The 24,185-nt window shown below is 36.6% G+C and overlaps 2 pseudogenes; both read left to right on the top strand.

Moving 5' to 3' along the window:
• LOC148106984 (protein FAM47E pseudogene) overlaps positions 1 to 11,179 on the top strand; it is a 31,006-nt pseudogene extending 19,827 nt beyond the window's left edge.
• Positions 11,180 to 11,193: 14 nt separating this feature from the next.
• On the top strand, positions 11,194 to 11,748 carry LOC123786682 (ferritin heavy chain pseudogene; annotated as a pseudogene).
• The last annotated feature ends 12,437 nt before the right edge of the window (positions 11,749 to 24,185 follow it).

The following is a 24,185-nucleotide window of genomic DNA, read 5'->3' as shown; positions in this document are numbered from 1 at the left end:
CTAAGTTAGAACAATTTGAGCAATATAATTAACTAAACTTTAAAACTATCGCACAATATAAAAGAAATGCCCATGAGTTCAAATTGATATACATAAGTGAATACATAAATAAATGGGGAAGAAGGTATTAAACTTTCTTACAAAGAATTTAAAATAATATATGTAGATATTCTTCCCTTTAGCATGTGGGTCTTAAACACCCTCCTCATAGTATGGACTTGATTCAAAAAGATAGAGTATGAAAAGGGAACAATACTAGGGCGCCTGGGTGGCTCATCTGGTTAAGTGTCTGCCTTCAGCTCAGGTCACGATCCTGGGGTCCTGGGATTGAGGCCCCGCATCGGGCTCCCCGTTCAGCGGGGAGCCTACTTCTCCCTCTGCCTCTGCTCCTTCCTCCCCCTACTTGTGCTCTCGCTCTCTGTGTCAAATAAATAAATAAAATCTTAAAAAAAAAAAAGTAAAGGGAATGATACTAACCTTGCTTTATAGTGAAGAAATCTGGCAGACTGCACCTTAACTAAGTAATCAAGGTTAACATCACCAGTTATTAGTCACACTAGTATCATGTACCCCCCCAAAACAATGTGATGAGAAAGACATTTCACTTTTATGGTATTCTTCTCTAAAACCCAGAATCCTGGTCTATCATAAGAAAAACACCTAACAAACCCAAATTCAGGATCACTCTACAAAATACTTGGCCCAATACTTCTCAAAGGTCATGGGCAATACTTCTCAAAGGTCATGGGGAAACAAGGAAAGGCTAAGAACCTGTCAAAGACCATTGAAGACAAATGATGACAAGTTAATTCAATGTGATATACTGGACTGGATTCTGGAACAGAAGAAGTACATTATCGTAAAAAAAAAAAAAAGACCTACAAATCTGAAAAAAGTCTTGAGAGAAGCTAAAAGCAATATACCATTTTTTTAAAGATTTAATTAGTTAATTTTAGAGAGAGAGTGTGGGGGGAGGAGTAGAGGGGGAAGGAGAGAGAGGGGGAGAGAATCTCAAGCAGACTCCATGCTGAGTGCAAGCCCAACACAGAACTCGATCTCACGACCCTGACATGGGGCTCTATCTCACAACCCTGAGATCGTGACCTGAGCCAAAACCAAGAGTAGGACTCTTAACCTACTGAGCCACCCAGGCACCCCAGCAATTACCAATTTTTTTAAGTTTTAACATATGTGTTACATAAAATATTAATACATTAGGGAAAGCTAGGTGAAGAGTATACGAGGGAACTCTCCATACAATCTCTTCAAGTGTTTTCTAAATCTAATATTCTAAAATAAAATGTTTAGTTTGGGGGGGTTTGGATTTTTCTGAGAAAGAGAGAGAGTAAGCAAGTACACTAGCAGGGGTCAGGGCGGAGGGGCAGAGGGAGAGGGAGAGAGAGAATCTTAAGCAGGCTCCAGGCTCTGCACAGAGCCCCATGTGGGGCTCAATGTTATAACCCTGAGATCATGACCTGAGCCAAAATCAAGAGTCAACCAGTTAACTGACTAAGCCACCCAGGCACTTCAAAGATTTAGTTTTTTTTAAAGTGCATATTGCATTATAATGGATCAATATAGGATAGCTATTGAGCAAACTAGAGAAAAACTGCAACTGCTTTAAAATGCAGATTTGTGGGCACCCTCTCCCCATATAAACTGCGTCAGAATTTTCTAGAAATGAAGCCAAAAATCTGCATTTTACATGGTCTTTAGATTATTCTTATGCACATCAAAACCTGAGTATTACTTTTTGAGAGCCCTGTGCCTTTTACAGGTCCAAGAGACTTTCAAAGCCTTTAAAAAACAAAGTAGTAATGGTATTACCCAAGGTAACCAAATCTGGAGAAAGTTAAAATTCAGCATATGCAGAAAGGAAAAAGAAACATCATATATAAGTGTTTTTGTGTGTTTGCACGTGTATATATATATGTGTGTGCGTGTGTGTATACATATGTATATACGTATATACACACATATGTATACACACATGCATACACACACACACACACACACACACACACACACATATATATATATATATATATATATATATATATATATATATATATATATTAGTTCTGTTTCTTTGGGGAACCCTGATTAATACACTGTTCACTCTGATGATGTTTTCTGCCAATAACACTGTGAGCATCTTTTCTTTTAAAGAGATACTTTGCTATTTTACCAATGCTATACCCACTGACATTTTTTTCACAAGATATGAAATTTAGATAAATTATAAGCAATATGCAGACTTAAGAGAGTCCCATTTTGTTCTTTGCACCAAATAGCACAGAATTACCATTCCATGTCCTCAATGAGTATCAGAATCACTTGTGGGACTCCTTAAAAGTATATATGCCAAAGTTCTATCCTGAATGTGCTCAAACGAAATTCCCTCAACTGATTTTGATTCACGGCCAAGGGTTGAAATCCCTGGGCATATAATCATTTGACCACAATATCTCAGACAGAATATAGTCCAAGAACACTTTTTTTTAAAGAACTTGAGGCTAAGGGAGAACAAATGGCTTACTCGTATTCTTCATAAGAATAAACATCAGGCTAGTATTTTTTTTTCATATTTGTAATAGGTTCACTTTATTTTCTTATATAAATTCCAGAAAAAAAAATATGAAGGGTGTTCCTATCTCAGTGTATACATATTTGATTACCTGATCCACAGCTCCAGTTCACTAATATAGATAGATTATAATATTCAGGTAATAAGCAGATGAAGTTCTATTTTATAAGGTGGTTCATGCCAGGTACACATGAAATTTTTTGGTATGAAGTTAGAAGACCTCTCAAGTGGGAGCGCCTGGGTGGCTCAGTCGTTAAACGTCTGCCTTTGGCTCAGGGCGTGATCCCAGGGTCCTGGGATCGAGCCCCACATCGGGCTCCCTGCTCTGCTGGGAGCCTGCTTCTTCTTCTCCCACTTCCCCTGCCTGCGTTCCCTCTCTCACTGGCTGTCTCTCTGTCAAATAAATAAATAAAATCTTAAAAAAAAAAAAAAAAAAAAAAAGAAGAAGACCTCTCAAGTGGCTAAAATCTTGACCATTTATTGTGTTGTTAAAGTAATAAAACTGAGGACATGTAAATGTTACTACGTTATGTCCACTGATATAATCAAAAGAAGGCTGACTGTACATTCCTATTGACGGAACTTTGATGGAAGCATTCAAAGAACTACCATAAATCTTAGCTTATTTTCTAGTAGCTAGCAAAAAATTTTTTAGAATGACTTCATATTATGGAAATGAAAAATGCAGAATAATTAACTCAGTTCTCTACTGGCTTAATCTTACTCCATGGCTTCTAAAGCAACATTTTTATCTTTTAAATAGTTAAAAATTCACACATATAATCAGCTAAAATGCATGTTCCTGCTAATTCTACTTTACCTGGCTAATGTCCAACTTTGGAAGAGTGGGCAAAACTATTCCATATTATTACTATTTATACATTATATCACTCTAAACCAAATTATGAAATACAGGCTATTAATTCATGTTAATCATATCTCTTTAGAATAACACATATTCATACCACAATCCACATTAAGGTCCAAATTTTAGCTACTATTAACATTAGCTATTAAATCATAATATGTACATACAAATATATGCATTCAATACACACATACACACGATTTTCTAAGATGTTATTGAACCTATCACAAATTATGAAATGAATTGCTATTTTATAAAAAGTCCTATTATTATTTTATTACCTGTTTTTTCTTGTTCATTTGACCTAACAACACTCCTTTGGAAGAAGACAGTCTGAGAGATGCTCTTCATCATTCATCTATGAAACAGTTTTATAGAACCATGTGTCCCATACTCCAATGAACTGGTTTAATTTAGAATGTAATCTAACCAAATATATTTAATAGGATGGGTAGGAGAATCACTACCACAGTTTATAAAACAGTGTCTCTGGGAGAAAAGAAAGTGAACTTTTGGTTCTGTGTAGAATCTTATTATTCCTATCTCCATTTCCCCTCCTACATTTGTAACAACTGAATAAACCGCATGTTTTTTCATCTTGTAGCTGTAATCTCTGTAGACAAAATGATTAACTGAAAGACTCTGATGTGATCAATGTATTTACCAATCTGTAATAATGTAAGAATTGATTTTTGTAAATTGGGGAATTGTGTACCTTGATTCATTTATAAACTTTTTTTTTCTAAAAATTAATGTGAAAAAGAAAAAAGAATGAAGGGAGAAGGGCCACATTGGGAAAACTGCATTTCTCTGCAGAATAATTGAGGAATACATTTGAGTAAGGACCAAACTGATGATTTAGGAGGGAATAAAAGCATTGATAATTGACAGAGACATGGTAAAATAGGGAAGGAAGCATTGTAAATACATTATTTGGACATGGAACTGGTATTTCCAGTTATCATTAATGTTTTTAGTCTTTGGCATTTCGTTGGGATCTAAGGAATGCTAAGACATGTATGAATAGTAGCAGGTAAAAGAAAATAATATTCCCTGCCACCAGAAGTTGCTCTCAGCTCGGCTTTCCCCTTCTACTCCAGGCCAGGGACTTTACCACACCCACAAAGTGTTACCCCTCAGGAATTCTTTTCAATAGTTTTCTCCCCTCCCCCCAATTTCCAGTTGCAACAGCATCTATCCTTTCAAGAGGGCTCCCTTTGGCCTCACCTTCTTCCCAAATCCACCAGTTCCTCCACAGCACATCTTTAATTCATGTCCTGAAGAGGAATGCTAGGTTTTGTCTTTGCATTCGGTCCCTCTTCTAACACACACATACGCGTGTGCACGCACGCATGCACGCACACACATGTACTGTATAAATTCATATCACAGCCAATGATTTCGAAGAATCAGCACTTTCCTGGCAGGAGAAAATCAAGGAGTAACATTACTAATGGACAATTGAGTCATAAAGGCAATAGCATTTGGCAGATTACTAATGAGCCTTTCCTCATGAGTTGTTTGTCATGCAAGAAATCAAAACTTAAGAGCACCATCTGTATAAGCAAAAGTGAAACGTTAAATAGTCAAAAGGACATTGTTTATTTTCCTATACAAGCAAAAATTGAAGAATTAAAAGCTCAATGGGAAGATAATAAATGTGAGTAATACACAGGAAGCACTTTACAAAAAAACTTCTGCTTTTGTGAGTTGTTTTTCACTGAGTTTTAATATTTGCTGGTTGAGGTAATTACATTTTTTGAAAGAGGAAAACATCAAATAAGTCATTCAAAATGTGGAGGAAAGTTTAGAAAATTCAAAAATGAGAGTAAATTGGTTATTCACGTCAAATTATGAAGAATAATGATCACATTAAATATAAGCTTATCCTATTAACACTGTGGGTTAATATTACAGTAAGGTATGGAATCATAGGAAGATTTTAAAAGGATTATGTTTTTTCCCTAACTAGTTTGGAAAAACATACACTTGTGTTTAGTAAAACAAAATATCTACAGCTTCAACTAAGACATTCTGGATCTTTAGGTTGGGAAAACAAATAAAGGAAATCTCATCTAAAATGGAGTTGGAAAGCCCTGGAGGGGGAGCTCTCATACACTACCACTCACTGTGAATTGTAGATCCCAACTGGAAGAATCTGACCTTGCATTTCTCAGCAGGAAAAAACTTAGTTTACTACCCCAGCAGGAGGAAAGAAATTTTCTTCTTGCTCTTCAACAGCAACAGCCACTGAGAAACTTCCACACTCATCCAATTAGAAGTTTGAACTCTCACCTTCCTATAATGGACTTTTGTTCTACACTGATCCTCCCAATTTCCCTCTTTCATCAATAAAAGCAAGCCCCTCTCCTTTGCTCTCCAGAATTGCCTATGGTTTGTTATAGTTTGCCTGTCTCAAATTGCAATTCCCCTGCTAGTCCCATATAAATTCATTGTGCTGGTAAAATAACTATTTTATTTTAAGGCTGACAAGGTTAACTAATATAATTTCACTAAATATATTTTCCCTAAACATAATTGCAATGTAGGAAAAGGTATGAGAAGTTCTGTAGCAATTCTCTCTGGCAACAGAAGTAAAGATTTTAAACAAAATAATTTTGAATACATGTGAATATTTCAAAGTAAATAAATTAATACATATTCTACGAATTATCAGCTCATTAGCAACTAATTTTATATTGGCCATATTTGCATTTTATTGGTGAATAAAGTGAACTGAAACAGACTCTTAGGCTATGAGATTAAAGTCAATGTCTATTGCAATCATTCAGCATACAGCACAAAGCTGGACACTTATTAAATCCTAAATACTTACTGATTAGATATATGGTGTGTTCATGCCATTCTAACTCAGTGTTCTCTAGGTGTATTTGTGAATTCCACGGATCTGTTCTTGTGCTTACATCTAAATTAAAAATTACTAGAACCATTTGCAGAATCATCTTGATTTCTTCATAGCTCAATACAGCCACACAAACTCAGAGTCCACATTTGCATGTGTGCTCTGAATCATATTGAATGTGACTGCTGTATGACTGGCATGTCCTAGTGTAAAAATGACAACTGTCCCATGTCCACCTTTATAGTCATGTTGACTTGTTTTACCAGCTGCAAAGGCCAGAACTTCCTTTTAAAGTGATGACTGGGAAATGCACAACAGTTTAATAGAGTGGAACTTCAGCACCTTCAGTTATTAAACTTATTAAGACTTCTAATACTTCATAAAATAAGCTGCATCAGAATAAAGTATCACTTTACTTTATATAAGTTAATAAAAAATAACATGGACGGACAATATTTAAATGATGACTTCCACAAACTGAAAGCAAATGTCAGTCATTTCAGTAAAGAAGAGTGGTCAAGAACTGAGATGACGAATGTATATCGAGGCATAGGGGCATGGCACATTCAAAAGAAAACTTGCATCTTGGCAACTAAATTTAGTCTCAGCGAAAAGTGTGCTTAAGACAAAAAGCATAATGTGAGACATAATTGGGATTTCTTAATTTTATTAGTTTTATAATTTTATCTGCACATATTTATGATAATGAATATAAGTAAACCAATATAAAAATAAATATTAAGTAAATATAAATATTTATTTGTATATATTTACAGTTATAAAAGTATACCTCTAAGCATAGAGATTTTTATACCTAGTTTTATACCTAGTTTTATACCAAATTAAAATTATAACAGTAATTTGTCACCATTGGGTAGCTGTGATTTTTTTTCCTTCTAAAAGAAAGTTTAAATACATATTCAACATCCGCTCCCACTCATTGTTTTAATTTAGAAAAATAATGAGACTAAAGCTTTTAATAGTTCTCTCAATCTTTTAATTCATATTTTTGAGCCCCTACTCTGTGAAACTTAGCATCAAACAAGTTAAACAGTCTTTGTCTTAAAAGAGCTCATCACGATGGTCCAGCCAAACTTTACAAACTACCTAGAAAAAAATCAGTTCAGAACGTCACTTTCTGCTTTTACAAGATGTGTGCTTGAGCATACTCTCTAATTTACAATTTCTTTACCTGTAAAATATGAGTGATAATAATAAAAATTAACTCAGAGAGTATCTGTAAAAGTGAGATAATACAGAGTCAACAGCCCAGAGACAGATTAATATTGACTTTGGATTGATAAATAATTTTGATTTTGGAATGATACATCACTTTTCATTACCCCTCATTAAATGATTGCTTTATACATATGCATGCGCACACACACATACAAGTTAACATATATGCATGTAAGCTTAGATATATGCATATATACATATATACATGTATGCACACATTTATTTATGGAGAGTGACATAAGTCATCAACTGCAGCTATTTATGGTCCACTTCCCTATGAATATATCATCACTTACTGCATGTATTAATTTTTAAAGAAGGGATTATATGGAACATTGAATAGCACTTCACTGCAAAAAAATGCAAATATGAGTTTACAGAACAAGTTTTTATGTTAGTACCTATAGAAATACCCAGCATATAATAGGTGCTCACTAGAAATATACTAAGTGAATATGAGTTAATCACTGACACTGTGTCAGAACTTATTGTCTATTAGTTCTGTAACATTTTTAAATGATGAATGGAAGTGAAAATCAAAGAGTTTTCACATTAATGGCACTTAAGTTTTATTTGTTGACTCTGCACTTATCATGAATACTGCTGTGATGGTTAATTTTACATGTCAACTTGACTGGGCCAAGGATATCCATATATTTAATCAAATATTTTTTTGTGTATGTCAGTGAGGGTGTTTTTCCATGAAATTTACATTTAAAACAGTGGAGTAAAGCAGATTGGCATTCCTAATATGGGTAAGCTTCATGCAATCGTTTGAAGGCCTGAAGAAAACAGAAGGCTGACTACCACTGAGTAAGAGAGAACCCTTCCTGCCTGATTGGCTTTGGCCTGGGACACTGATTTTTTTCCTACCTTTGACTTCAACTTTCTGGATTTCCAGCCTGCTGGTCTTTGAGCTACACCGTCAGCTTTCCTAGATCTCAAATTTGCCAAACACAGATTTTGGGACTTGTCAGCTTCCATAATCAGCTGAGCAAATTCCTTATTTTTATATACATATACACACACATTTATATGTATACACACACTTTTGTGTGTGTGTGTGTGTGTGTGTGTGTATTGGTTCTGTTTCTCTGTAGAACACTAATACAATACAAACACTAACCACAAACATTTCAAAGAAACCTTTATCTTATAGTCCTATATTGATGTTTTTAAGAAACATGATCTGCTTTGAAGTTTTCTCATTCCATGTTTATATTTAGTTTTATATACCTCATTTTAGAAAACTGAATGTAATGTTTTTGTTTCTATTTATGTACATTGCCTTTGTGGAAATTTGAACTTCCGGTCCATGCTTCTTTATTGATTTCCCTTGGAAAAGCTGGTTTTTAAGTCTTATTTCTTATTTCTCTTATTTACAATATATATTTTCCCATTACCTTCTTCCCTAGGAGGTAATGATGAGGAATGAAATATTTGAGAAACGCCATTATCACCCCCTTAGTAACCATTCAATAGTATTATTATTTTTAAATATTTGAGGAATATAATTACAGGGATAAATTATTAAATAATTTTGAGACATAATGAGAAAATGTTCTACAAAATCAAGATCTCTTTTGCTTAAATAGATTCTTATAATGAAGTCTACAATGGAATCTCCCAAGGAAATTTTGAAATTATATTAAGACTAATTATATTAAGACAATTATATTAAGACTAAACACTGGTAGTAAGCAAATAGGAATAAAATTTTCTCATTGCGAAATTGATCATGTAGTTCTTTTCCATCTGTAGTATGTGATCTATCATTAAAATCAACTTATCAAATAGATGTCTATTTATTTACAGAATCAACAATTAAATGCCTCTAAAACTGCCTAGGTAAGTTTACATCATGACATTTGATCCTTTGCTTTCATCATAAACAGTGATTATAAAATAGTGTACATTTCCAAACAGAAATAGAGACCAAACACACACACACACACACACACACACACACACAGGTGCATTAATTAGAGCCAGGGGATTAAACCTTTCTATAAAAATAGGTATTTTATTCTAACTTTATCTGAGAGCACTTATAATATTCTGTCGCTCTGTCTTTTACCTTGAGAAGACCACATTTGATTCTTCTGTGAATCTCCAGAATCAAATACAGTGTCTGACACATATTTTGAGTATCTAAATTGTTGTTGTATTAATGCATAAATAAATGAATTATAACTATCTAGGTGGGTTTTATGTCTTCTATTATAATATCCTTGAATTCTGAGGATATATTGTTTTTTAAATATCCATATACATGTATAACATCTTGTTTATGTATGCACTTACAACAGTAAGGTAGGGGGGAGAGATGGCAGTTTTGTGTTTGCTTAGTTTGGTCTGCTTCTCCATTAAATGCAAACCCCATGGGAACAGAGATTTCTCTCTTTGTTACTAATGTATGCCCAAATTGCAGACCAGCTCCTGGGCCATATTAGGTAACCAATAAACATTTGTTGACCGAGTGAATGAATTAATAAAAGGCAATTTGAGATCGGTGGTATTTCCTAACACTGTGGTTCATTCCATAGAATGTAACTGAAGGAATAATAACAATAAAAAAAAAGGCTTGCTGAGTGGCAGTGTAAGTACAAATGAGGTTGGAGGGAGGAATACATCCACAGGGTTAGCAGTGGTTTCTCTAAGAACGAACCTAAAACTTTTGTTTTCTGCCAGAGAAAAGATAAATCTGCATATACCCAGGAGGAAGGGAATTGGCGAGCCAGGTGAGAGGGGGTGAGCAAATCTAGGATGTCAGCGAAGAAATCACTGAAGCTGTCCATACTGAGGTCCAGACAGGGCCGAAGGAATGTGTTACTAGGACTGTGCTGAAAGAGGAAGAGATGAGAGAGAATAAAGGGAGTGAAGAACAAGTGCAAAACGAGTGGAAGATTGAGAGGTGGAAAGGTTCCCCAAGACTTTGGAGGTGCTGCTCCGCTGTTGGACAAGACAGAACCTGATCATGAATAGGAGAGAAGTGGAGGTCCCTGAAACAGTAAGGTCTAGGAACTGAGTGAGGAGGCTACCGAAGTGTCATTAATGTGGATGTTGAGTCACTGAGGATAGCTGCCATCCAAATAAAGCTTCGTGATGCTAAATAACTCCAATGATGCCACAAAAGCACTGTATTTAACGAACAATCCCATCGGGACAATATTCAAGTACATTGCTCAAAGAAACCATGCATGTGACTAACTCAAAAGCGCTGCACTTATAGTCACGAGTAATATTTAAAAATATTATATAGGCTACACGGTCAACAGAAAGTTGCACTGCGTCACCCAGCTCCTCTGAACCTGGAACAGCATTCACGCTCTGCCTCACCCCCAGCCACGCCCCCAGCCATACCAAGCCACGCCCCCTAGCCCTTCCAGACCACAGCGGCCCCTCCCCTCTGACCCCAATGACCTCTAACGGCTCTTCACCCCACCCCCAACTCCTGGCTAACGGACCCACCTTCGGGTTCCAGCCCAGAGCTCTTGAGCTGCCAGCCCAGGAGCCTGCCCACCTCCAGCCTCCCTCGTCGCCCACCCTGAAAAGGCGCCGAGCACCTGCCGCCATCGACTTCGGCCCCGCAGCCCTCGCTTCCGCGCTGCCGTTGCCTTGATGCCCGGGCCGCCAGCCATGGCCACCGTGCCGCTCTCACAAGTGCGCCAGAACTACCACCCTGACTGCGAGGCCGCCATCAACCGCCAGATCAACCTGGAGCTCTACGCCTCCTACGTGTACCTGTCCATGGCCTTCTACTTCGACCGCGACGACGTGGCCTTGAAGAACTTCGCCCAGTTCTTCCTGCACCAGTCCCGCGAGGAGACCGAGCACGCCGAGAAGCTGATGCAGCTGCAGAACCAGCGCGGGGGCCGCATCCACCTCCGAGACATCAAGAAGCCAGATCGCGACGACTGGGGGAGCGGCCTGAAGGCCATGGAGTGCGCCTTGCACCTGGAGAAGAGCGTGAACCAGAGCCTGCTCGACCTGCACCAGCTGGCCACCGACAAGAACGACGCCCACCTGTGCGACTTCCTGGAGAGCCACTACCTGCACGAGCAAGTCAAGTCCATCAAAGAGTTGGCGGACTATGTCACCAGCCTGCGCAAGATGGGGGCTCCGGAAGACGGCATGGCGGATTACCTCTTTGACAAGCTCACCCTGGGTGACAGCGACAATAAGAACTGAGTTGGGACTGTTTTCCCTATAGCCACAGGGTGCATGGTGATCACCTGGTTTCCCTGATCACCATGCCGAGCATGCATATTGCAGTGTTGGCTTTGCAAAAGGTTCCAGTTTTTTTCTTCCAGTCTTGCCCTTTCTTCCAATAAAGTTATTTGGTTCCTAAATAAATAAAGGTCTCTTGTTGATTCATGTGTGCAAATCTCTCACCTTTTAAGTTTTAAAATAGGTAACCAGGAGTCCCTCTACCCACCCATGCCCCATCCACATGCAGCTCAGGATCTCTGAAGATGGAGGGAGAAGGTATTCCACAGGACCCTGGAAAATACAATATCTCTCTTCCCCCATAAACGATGTGGGTATATGAGGATCGAGGTGGAGTGGGGTGAGGTGGGGCCCTGGTGAATATTAAGTGCATGTCAATAGTAAAAGTATAGAAACGTGGCCTGAAGATCATGACTGCAGTTGCATCTGGGGAAGAAGGAAAGGGAATGGCATTGGGTAGGAATTAAAGGGGATCTTGGCTTTACCTGAAATGTTTATGTTCATTAAATTCTGCAAATACTAATGGTTAAATCTGTGTAGCAAGATAGAGATTGTGGAAGTCAGAATGTCAGAGTATCTCTGACAAGATCATGCTGGGCAACAGTGATAATAGGAAACAAGTCTTAGGCCAGCATCAACATAAACACTGGCAGTAACTTCCTGTGGTTAGCAATGCCTGGCATACATGTTGCAGTTACAAAACAACCACTTATGTATGTTTTCTTTAATATGTATCATATGTATATGTATACACTCCAACCAGCAGCAGAGTACATTGTGAATCTCCAGATAAGATTCTGAATGTTTTCTTAGGAAGACATTCTTTGTTGAAAAGCACTGCATTATTGGAAATGATACAGCTGCTTTCTAGACCTTTCCTGAGCCTGGTTATATTTCTGTCTTTGGGTTTCAGGCATTCAACTGTGATTTGGCTTTTGTTATTTGCTACCAAGAAAACCTAAGCTAGTACGTCTTCTTATTATCATTACACCTTTACCAGGCCCCACTGTAATTATTTGCAGTAAATAGCTCCTCTAGAGTAGTAAGTGGCATTTTTTCTTTATCCCTAGGACAGAGTCCACTGAAAGGAATAAAAATTTTTAAGTTACCTGGATGGAAATACAGAGTAGCTGAAGATTGCTACCACAGGCATCCCTTTCACTCAAAAGTATTTCCTTTATAATTTACAGGTTTTAATTCCTTAGACCAGCCTTTCCAAGACTGTGTTCAGTATCAGCCAGTGCCACAAAATACTAGCAGGTGTTCAGTGAGAAATGGATCCATGGGTATTTATAAACACACACATATGTATAGATAGATAGATGGATAGATAGATAGATAGATAGATATGTAATGTTTGTATTCATTGAATTAGCAGGAATTTTTGTTTTATTTTTCAGTTTTTGTTTAGGAATTTCAAGTCTTTAATGTAAAAAATATATATACAGTGAATTTATAACAAGGGGATAAAATATTCATCCTTTCCCAAACATTCTATCATAGGGTACTTTTTCTACCAAATCTCACAGAACAGTATTCCAAAGAAAATAGCTTTGGAAATAACATTAAAAGATCTCATTGTCTGTTGTTCAAGAAGCACATACCTGGCAGCTAAACCTCACTCACTTTCACTAAAAAGTCATATGCAAAACTGGAATCTTTGCTGTGAAGTTTCCAGCACAATAAGTTTTAAGGCAGAAGTGTAATACAGAGCCCTCACTATGGGGGTGGATAGATATTACACACCTTTCATTTGGTTTCCTAACGGATAACTCCCAACACTGTATTTTTCCATCATATTCTAACTTCTGCTTCTAAGAGATGGCTTCTGGAAATGATAACACTGTTATTTCTCCAATATTTAAATCAAAGTTGAGAGAAGGTCCAAAACTGCTAAGTAGGGGCGCCTGGGTGGCACAGCGGTTAAGCGTCTGCCTTCGGCTCAGGGCGTGATCCCGGCGTTATGGGATCGAGCCCCACATCAGGCTCCTCCGCTATGAGCCTGCTTCTTCCTCTCCCACTCCCCCTGCTTGTGTTCCCTCTCTCGCTGGCTGTCTCTATCTCTTTCGAATAAATAAATAAGATCTTTAAAAAAAAACTGCTAAGTAACTTATATTCTTCACCTCTTTCTACCCATGTATTCCTCTTACGAATAGCAGAATTCTTCATTTTGACTTTCCAAATTAGACTGCCAAATTTTGGTCAATAATAAACCTTTTGGTGAAAAGTAGTTGGTGCCTGAATTTTCTGGAAATGAGTTGCCTATTCCTCTCACCAAAGCATGTTAAAATTCCTCAAAATTCAGACATTTAATTCTGAGAAAAAAATAAGGCATATATGCTACAAAGCATTTTATTAGTCAAGTCCAGGATTGTTAAGTACATATATAATGAGTAATGTGCTTAGTGTGCAGCATCTTACACTACCAACTTTTTCCTCCAATAGAGATCATCGACATTATCTATATCATTATTTGATTTTGGATGAGTACCCTATTGTAGTATGTTCCTCTCTAGGTTCAATGGAAGACCTATCAAGTTTCTCTCCAGCCCTAAAGTACGTGATGCAATTCTAAAATTGAAACTGCGTTATTCCCAAACAATAGTGGGCATGAGGCAATATCTAAATGTGAACTCTTGCAGATTTTTTCATTTAAATTTGTTCCCACAACTAGTTCTAGGTATCAATTCTCATGACAACTCCAATGAATTTGATAAAGTGCCTATTTTATTCTCAGGCAGATATCAACATAATACAAAGCTATTATCTTCTATATATGGAAAATATTCTATCATTTTAATAAATGATTATATTTTGCTAGAAAATAACAAGGTGATTAAAGTAAGCTTCTCAACAAGAACAGTTATCTCAGTCTGGCCCATCTTATTAACCACAACTTTCATTTGTCTACTGTTTGGCTACTTAATTTGATTCAACAAGCATTTATTCTTAATAAATGAGTTTGTGCAAGGGAATCAAAATTAAATAAGAAACGAACATGGCCTAGTTAAACCAAATGTATTAGCATTTTGCCAATTTTCTAAGAGTAAAATAGAAGTCCAATATGAGATTTTAATAACTAATTAAATCAGGAGTATAGGCAGAGAGTGTTTTCATTTATCACTCTCCACTTCACAAAGAGGTATGCTACACAATCATTCAACAAAATTTCACAAATGGGAATGTAGCATTTTTCAATAATGTATGAGGAAGAATATAAGCCAGCTATTCTTCTGCTCAGAACAGTGGACTAAACAGATCTAAAGCATCATCATAATGACAATCATCTTGGTAAATTATGCTGTCAAAATAACATGTTCAGAAATTTCCTCTTTCTGGTAATGAGGGATGTTACCTGAGGGGGACAGAAACTTTGAGGAAGAGCAATAATGTACCATGAATAACAGATTAAATTTCAGCAATATGTTTACATATTTTATGCTATTGTTGCCTGGAGAAAGAGGAGGCACTTGAAAGTATATTTTACTAGTGTGGATCACACAGGAGTCTTTTTAAGGACTGCTTCAAAACGTCTTCAAAGTTAAAAAAACAAAAACAAAAAACCACACACACAACCTCATTTCCACTGTAGATTTGAATCTGTGAGAAATCTATAGGTAAAGATAACATAAAAAAAACTTTAGGGCAGCCTTAATGGCAGGTTTTTATATAAGAAAAAAATACACACACTCGTTGAAGGCTTTTACAGCATCATCACTTGCATCCCTTAATAAACACTGCTTACACTTAATGAGTTTGCCACTTATCAGGCATCAAATTATGACATTTACACGAACTACCTCATTTCTGCTTTACAACCACAGAAGAGGCAGTACTATTGTTATCCCCATTTTATAGATGATCACAGTGAACTCAGAGATACATTAATTCTCTGATGTCTCACAATAAATGGCTGAACTTGAATTTGAACACACATAGTCTAACTTGAAGACCTAGGCACTTAACCATTAGTCTATATGGTAATAACTAAATGAGAATCTTACAAGTCCTATGAGTTATGATAATGTGACAAAGTTTGCTGTGAGATATTAGTAGGGAAGAAATCATACAAGCCTGATTGTACTTATAAAAATCTCAATCCAGCAATACAAACCTGTAACAGATTAAGCAGTTAAGTACCAATAATACAAACTGACACAGCCTCTGGTCTAAAAAGTCAAAGAGACTTCTGGAATTATTCAAAGCATAGTAAATTTGGACACAGAGCCTTCCACTGCACAAATCCAAAAAAGTGAACCCTGGCTGTGATTGGGCAGAAGTCAATTGCTGGGATTTTCTAAAGAAATTCATTGGAGATAGGAAATAAAAATAGAAAGATTAAATGCAAATAGAAGAGATTATTTTAAATGGCTAGTAGAATGAGCATATTTAATCAATCAATATAATGCTTAGTGAGAAAAAGTACATGAATGAGCATTGATTTTCCAATCCAATATTTTTTAAAATTTATTTTTGAGAGAGAGAGAGAGAAAGTGAGCACGTGCAAGCAGGGGTTGTGGGGAGAGTAGAGGGAGAGGGACAGAGAAAGTCACAAGCAGACTCCGAGCTCTGAGCATGGAGCCCAATGTGGGGCTTGATCTCACAACCCTAAGATCACAACCTGAGCCAAAACCAAGAGTTGCTGCTTAACTGACTGTGCCACCCAGGTGCCCACCAATCCAACATTCTGTGGTTAGTAACAGAGCATAGTTACTCTATTGCTACTAATCTGAATCTCACATTTTGAAAAAAAGATTTTCAATCCCTTTCCTCTAGAGGCCTCTAATAAAATATGAGAAAATGGCATCTCTTTTTGCTATATTCCCTTAAAGTTTGCTTTTCTGGTTCTAAACATCATAGAGAGAGTGAGAATAGCAGGTTCCAAGAGTCATTATTAGCAAAGAAGGAGAGGATGAATTTATGATAGGATACATCCACATAGTTAAAGTACTTTCTCTGAGAATGCACCTAAACCTTTTGTTTTCTGCCAGAGAAAACAGAACTCTGTACTTAAAAGAACGGAATTGGCGAGCCAGGTGAAGGGGGTGAACAAATCTAGGATGTCACTGAAGAGAGCACTGAAACTGTCTGTTTCAGGTTCAGACAAGGCAGAAAGAGTGTGTTTCTAGGACTGTGCTGAAAGATAAGAGACTAGAGAAGATGAAGGGAGTGAAGAACAAGACGGAGAGGTAGAAAGGATTCATTGAGACTTCAGTGGTGGTGCTCTGCTGTCAGGAAAGTGTGAACCTGATCATGAATAGAAGGGAGAAAAGTGGAGGTTACTGGAGTTAGTAAGTTCTAGGAACTGAGCAAAGAGGCTATCAAAAGTGTCACTAGCATCAACATGGGCTCTTTTCTGTACATCTAGGTGATCTGCTTTATGTTCTGAATTTCATGTCTGCAGGATGCCAAGACCTTAAATAAATGAAAAAAACTACCTACATTTCCATAGCACTTTATAATGTGATATCATGATGGTCACTTTTTTCTAATTTTCACCTTACATACAGCCCTTTGTTGTTATAATTGCAAAATTCATTCAGACATTTTGCCTTCTATGCCAAAACTTTTTTTTTTTTTTTTTTTGGCTGCTTCTCAGCTTTTCTTATCACATGTTCAGGAAGCCACTTTCTTCAGATCCAGGGTTAGGGATAGTGTATCTTCCTGCTATTTTTGCCATTCAGAGACCTCTCCAGAGGGTTAGGGTTAAATTTAGATTTAGAGTTAGGAGTTAGGGCTAGGTTTAGGTAAGTATTAGGTTATGTACCTGGTACTTCGCAGTTCAGAGGCCTCTTCAGTGGTAAAACCCTAGATTTCTGCTGGTGTTAGAAAAAACATATATGCCAAAACATCTTAAGAATGTGAAAGATGAGGAGGTCAAGGTGTTAGATAGTAAGGTGTTAAGATATTTTTAGAACTGGAAAATTTGACTGTGAGCGTGTATCTAAGGTTTGAGCAAAGCCAGTTTAAAGTGTGTTTGTTTAAAAACAAAAAACATGATTCAGCTGATTTGGGGCCTGAGAGAAAAAGAATAAAGGAAGTATATACAATGTATCATGAGTTATTTGAAGAAAACAGGAAGTTCGGGAATTGGTCTTCACTTTCCTTCAAAAGACTCCATGGTCATTTGGAGAACAAATGTATACTTTTGTCTTGGGTGGTTAAGTCCATCAAGGTATAAAACAGCAGGTACCAGCATGGGAAATAATCGAGCTGCCAGGCCAAGCAGCAGCAATGCCATGGCTCTGAGTGGTGAAAAGAAAGTGATGTATATTTGTGCAAACATTATCCCAGCACCAAATTCTCAATGCTTGCTGTGTCAGCATTTCTTTCCCCAGCTGTACAAAATCCTCAAATGCTACTGATATATTTATTTTTCTTTTTTAAAGGGACATAAAATTCTGTATTGGCTGAAGTAAAAAAAAAAAAAAATCCACACATGCTTATCAAACTAAATGAGCTGGTTTGTACATTAAAGTTACAAAATGTGCAAATTTATGTCATTGCTCTTACTTTGTGATAATATGCTTGCTTATCTCATTTTTGTTGGAAGAGACTAATATATTTAATATAAAATATAAATTAGAATCTGAAGTCCACAGTGGGAACTGAAATTATTATTACAGTTTGAAGAATGGGGTGATATATGTGAAATTACAGCTATTTATCACTGGACTTCATGTTCAAAGATGTCTCTTCTGATGGTGATCATAATCTTTGTGTGTGGGTGTGATTGAGAAGCAAATATGTGATTAGAATTTTAAGGCGATAATTTAAGTTTTTAACTAACCTAACATTTTCCAAGTTCTGTACTATTAGCAAGTGTGTATTATTACAAAAATTTTCCTTAAATAGAAAACTACTTAATTAGGTATTTCTAAGAGATCTCATTTCTTCTATTTATTGTTCAGGAAGCAACTAAAGGCCCAGATAATTCTCATCTCTAGACAGTGAATAATCAGAAGTAAAAGTAAAATCTCCCTTCCCCCAGCCAAGTAAGTTCTTCAGTACGAAGCTGACAAATGTTTTCTTAAAGCAGCAAACTACCAGGCTGATCAAATCATTAGTGCATTATGAGTCCGGAGCATAATTTTTGAAGGGTGTTTCATTGTAACCTTTTGAACCTTCTTGTACCTCTCCTCTTTACAATTCTTCCAATTTAGTTTGTTGAGCTGTAGCTCTTTCTATCCCTGTTTTCCTTTATCATGTATATGTTGCTAATAGTGAAAATGATTGCTCAACCACTTCAACCTAAACCAAAGTGAATGATTTGTCTATTGCCTTAAGTATCAGTCCTAAAGTGAAAACTTACCCTAATCGTTCTGGTTTATTATGATCAGAAGACTTGGAAAACGTCTCATGTAATCTTCTGCCTATAGTCACTAAGGCCAACATACAGGCCCTGTCTCAAGTTTAGAAAGATTTCAAGCCTTGCTGGAGAGGGAAGTCATGACTGTGATCAATAGTCAGTTGATCCAGCTGCCCCTGTAGTTCTACTTTATGTTTTAGTTCTAGTAACTTGATTCCTCCCAGGGATCAAGTCCTCACCCAATGATTCTGTCTCCTATCTGAACTCTGTAATTTGTCCTGACCTTGATAAGCAACCCAGCACAGCAAGGGATTCTTCAGGATTGAGATTCTGATTTTCTCATGCCCCCATCCTTGCCACTTGAGACCTGATTCTGAACCTCAAACTCCATGCCTTAGGGCTAGCCTGTTTCCTTGCATCTGTTGACAAGTAATTGGCCTGTCTGCTTACCACATCTTAATATATTACTTCCCTGTAGATTCCTGGGTTTTGCCCTGTACACCAGCTATTACTGTAGCACCTCAGACTGACCGGTTGGTTACTTGTCAGTTTCTCTCACAATAACTGACTTTTCCTGTCTGGCTGGACTTCCTCACCTCACTAGCAACTTCTCTGGTGAGTACATATAGTTCCAGGTCCAAACTCTCTAGGACTGGCCCCCTGTCTTGCAATCAAACCTTCTGTGAAGACCCATTATACAGAGAAAACCAACATCTTCCATGCTGGCTGAAACTACCTGCTCCAAAATCTCTTTGAAGATGGTTATCACAACATTTAATATTATATACCAGATATTTGATCAGAACTTTCTGCAAATCTTTTCTTCTCTCTGAAAATTATAGAATCACATCTCCAAAATCCAGTACACATCTAACAGAAAAAGTATAGTAACTTTTGGGCTTAATCTATTAAAACATGTTACCTATTTAAATGAGTCATTATAAGCTTGTCATGTAAAAGATAGCCATTTAAACACCACGAAAGAAAATTAGTACCTCCATTAACATGATATTCAAATTAGTACATGAACTACAGAGACAAAAAACCATCAGAATTACAGAAAGGAAAAAGTATGACTTTGTACTTGCTTCTTTCAACATCAATAGATTTTAAAAATTAGAGTTACGTTGAATTTGATCCACATTTTCAATTTGTGCTTGAACATATTTTTGTCTAGAAAAATGAAGCCTTTTTTCACACTAATTCCCTTTATCTATGTCATCTTCACTTACAATCTAACCTGGTGAAGACATGTTACTTGCTTAAATATACCTCACATAATCCTCTCAAAATTTATCCACTACCATCATTTGACATAAGATATGGGAGGTAAATGCATAATAATGTAGTTCAGAAGCACATCTCTCTTTCTGAAACAGTAATTTTTAGGATGGCACTAGGAAAATAGTATGAGATAAAATATAAATCTTTAACAAAAGCCCCTCAATTTCTAAAAATACGTTCAAAATCAATAGTAAATCTTTTTGAGAGGCAGTATATCATGGATTTTAAGAATTTGAGCAAAACACCAATGGGTTAAAATCCTGACTCTGTATTTGCTATATAACTTTTGACAAGTCTTTCCTCCATTTTATCATTTGTCTACATAACCATACTTTTAAAAAATATTGAATGAGCTAATTTATATAAACTGCTTAGCAGTGTGCCTAGCAGGTGGAAAATGTTTAATATATAGTAGTTAGTATTATCATCTTATTATCAATAATCATTGCATTGCTATAGTTCTCGGCCTTTATTTTCACTTAACTTGTATTACAATATTCTCAAATGCCTTTGATGACACTTATAACATTTTATCACAGACTCTGTGTGGGGATTTTTAATATTTAATCAGGCTGTGGTATTTTGCTTTTGCAAAAGAGTGTGTTGAGATATGTAGAAAAGACAAATGAGAACATTTAAAAGGTGCATTTTAAGTAGCTTATTTCTTGACAATACATTCACAGCACAGGAAAATCTATTCTTTTGTATGCATTCTTTTGAAACCTCTTGCCCAGAGAGGCTGTAGGACTATTCATCATTTTCTAGTGTTACTACATCCATCACATCTTTTCCCTCTAGTCTCAATACAACCTCCTTAGCTTTTCTGATTATAGTAGCAAGCAGAACTAACCATGAATAAATTCAGATTTGGGACAAGGAGAAGCATAGTGGCCAGATATGACCTGAGGTCTCTATAGTCCATGGCCCTCAGGATATTCTTATCTATATTCTTGTAGCTGTGCACAAGACTAGGCTAGGCATTAAAGAGAGCAAGTTAAATGGGCAAAATTTGCTAGCTCTGTCAGGCATCTTTAGGTGTTGATTATTTAGCATTTGTCAAATGTCCCTTGTGCTGTCTCTGTCAAAACAAATCAAGGGCTCTGCTTTGAAAAACCTTGTGTCTTAATACGGCCCAAGAGAAAATAGCTAGAGTAGATATATACAGAAGATGCTGGACATAAATTTATGCATTTTTTGGTAAAGAAAGTAAAAAAATAGAGTATGATCCTCATCTTTCTCTGTTGTGGCACTGTGGTATTGGTATTTCTGAGTTAAAATGTTGACAGTGGAGAGAAATTCAAGGTAATGTGGTGGTAGGAACTAATGCAAACACATCCCTATCTTTCCCTTTATTATAGAAGTCCCCTTTTTAGTTCTCATTTTCTCTGTAAGTCTGAAAATTTGCATTAAACATATTTAATGTTCCAATAACTGTAATCTCTTTCAGGTGGAGTTTCAAAATAGGGTACAGTCCCTACTTTCAGAAACCTAAGAATTCCTCACTTTTAGGGAGAGGAGACACATATACTTGAAACAATGAGAAAAGAATCCTAATAAAAATATTAAATTCTACATGTTATCACATAGACAATAAGGGCAGAATGGGATTGGAAAAGAAATCAAAGAAAACAGAATAGTTTAAAAAATTATGGAGTCAATTAAATTGTAAGTAAAGTTTCAGTGTCAAATTTAAAACATTGTATTCTTTATATTTATCTATATATTTATCCTTAACTTTTTCTTTAAGTTGAAGAATTATGAAAGAATACTCAAGATTTGCAAATGCTATTTAAACACAAAAACATGAACTCAATTCCCTCATAAAGGAGAAGGAAAGAGAGAACTTTTGCATAGATTGATACACTCTCTTGTTTTGGATGACAAAATTATAAAGGTCGTGACTGATTGAAAATCAATGGAAAAACCCAGCTTTTAAGGATTGGACAAAGGAAGAAAACCCAGAAAATAAGCCAGAGAAAGAGTGGTCATAATGATTAGAGGAGAGCCAGGAGTACGGAAGCCCAAGATACTAATTTTCTGTTGTTTTCAGAATACTTTTGTTGTTGTTATAAAAGCACTTAACGTAAGATCTATCCTCTTTGCAAATTTTTATGCACACAAGTGCTGCATAACAAATTACCACAAGTTTAGCAGCTTAAACCAATATCTATTTATTCTATTGCAGTTATGTTGGCCTGGGCACAAGTTCTCACAGTCTAAAAATCAAAATATCAGCCAAGTTGATCTATTATCTGGAGACTCCAGGGAAGAATCTATGTCCAAACCCATTGAAGTTGTTGGTAGAAATCAACCATAGCTACTGGACTGAAGGACTGAGGTCCACATTTTCTTGCTGGCTGTTGGTCAGAGGCCTCTCTCAGCAAGTTAAGGCTGCCCACATTCCTTCACACATAGTACCCTACTCTCCACTCCATCTTTAAACCAGCATTGGTGAGTGAGTCCCTTCTTGCACTTGGAATCCCTGACTTCCCTTTCTGTAACCAACTGGAGAAAACCATACTTTAAAAGGGCTCACTTGATTGGGTCAGGCCACGTGGATAATCTTCATATTTTAAAGGCAACTGACTTGGAACTCTGATTGTATCTCCAAGATCCCTTCACAACAGTCCCCAGATTAGTGTTTGATTGAATAATCAAAGAGCAGGAATCTTGGGGTGGAGGCATCTTTAGAATTTTGCCTACCACATCCAGTAGCCCAAGAAAAAAAACTTTAACAAATGAGTAAATGAAGTATATATAACTATGGCAGGCTAAGGGAGGTCAAGAACTAAGTAAAAGACACTGTACTGTCAATCTGGTGGAGTATCGTGACTTTTGAGTGGGCTAATTTGGCAGTGATGGAATTAAAGAGAGTATGGCAAGAGTGATGGAACTGCAAGGACATGAAGAGTGAATGGATGGTTGGAAAGCACAGACACTAAATACAGCATAGTCAAGAAAAATCAATTCCTAGATATATTAAGAATAATGTTGAAGAAGCCCAAGGATGAATAAAAAAACTTAAAAAGCACTTACAAAAACAGATAAAAAACTCAATAGCAATCTCGGAAGCCAAAAGATGGTGGAATATTATTTTCTAATCGTTCAGAAAAAAATTGTTAACCTAATAGTGTGTTTCTAGCAAAGCTGTCTTTCAGCAAGGAGAGAAAAACAAACAAAATTTTAAGATATATAAAAACAAAGAGATTTTACCATAAGTAAGTCTACACTGAAGAGACTTCTAAGTAATCTACTTACTGATGAAAATGCTTAACAGTGAGGAAAAAAAAGTAAGCATATTAACAAGTATTTTCTGTGTAAAATAAGAATAATAGCAACAATAACTTGTAATCTGTGGAGCTCAAAAGAGGGCAAATACAACATACTTAATATAATACATGTAAAAATTGGGATAGTAAAAGTTAAAGAGTTCTAGGGGTCTTCGCATTGGTCAGTAGGTGTTTGAATTATTAACTTTAAATTGTGTTAAATATTCAGGATAAAAATATCAATTATTGGGGCGCCTGGGTGGCACAGCGGTTAATCGTCTGCCTTTGGCTCAGGGCGTGATCCCGGCGTTACGGGATCGAGTCCCATATCAGGCTCTTCCGCTATGAGCCTGCTTCTTCCTCTCCCACTCCCCCTGCTTGTGTTCCCTCTCTCGCTGACTGTCTCTCTCTGTCGAATAAATAAATAAAATCTTTAAAAAATATATATATCAATTATTAAAAAAAGAAAATTGTTATATACATTCAAAACCACTAGATGGGGAAATGATATGTGAAAACAAACAAAAACAGTTCAA

This window comes from Ursus americanus, chromosome X (genome assembly GCF_024610735.1).
Source record: "Ursus americanus isolate L20-20 chromosome X, mUrsAme1.1.p, whole genome shotgun sequence".
Taxonomy (NCBI): domain Eukaryota; kingdom Metazoa; phylum Chordata; class Mammalia; order Carnivora; family Ursidae; genus Ursus; species Ursus americanus.
This window is presented reverse-complemented; position numbering and strand designations above follow the sequence as displayed.